This window comes from Miniopterus natalensis, chromosome 3 (assembly GCF_054644295.1).
Source record: "Miniopterus natalensis isolate mMinNat1 chromosome 3, mMinNat1.hap1, whole genome shotgun sequence".
Classification (NCBI taxonomy): Eukaryota; Metazoa; Chordata; class Mammalia; order Chiroptera; family Miniopteridae; genus Miniopterus; species Miniopterus natalensis.
Window position 1 is genome coordinate 67,749,620 of NC_142083.1, and position 344 is coordinate 67,749,963.

Sequence of the window (344 nt, forward strand, 5' to 3'; positions counted from 1 at the left end):
AGCCCTTTCTCCCTAGGCAGTGCTGCAGGAGTTAAATCCTTTGGAAAGAGATTTGGGTATGACGGGAAGGATCAATGAAAAGTGGAATGGATCAAAGGCCGGCTAGCTCGGGAAGCCCCAGCGTGCTGGTGGCATGCGTGTGACCACCGCATGGGGGCAAACGCTTGTGCATGTCACACTGGGGGCCATGCATGGCACACTTTTGTCAGAGTCACAAGTGGGCTGCCCTTCATCAGACCTGGCATTTTTGTCTCAAGGAAATTTCAGAGCCAATTGTTCAGAGCCATATTTCTCCCATTCTATTTTCCTGAGTGAGATTTTGAACCTCACAATCGGGACTATTC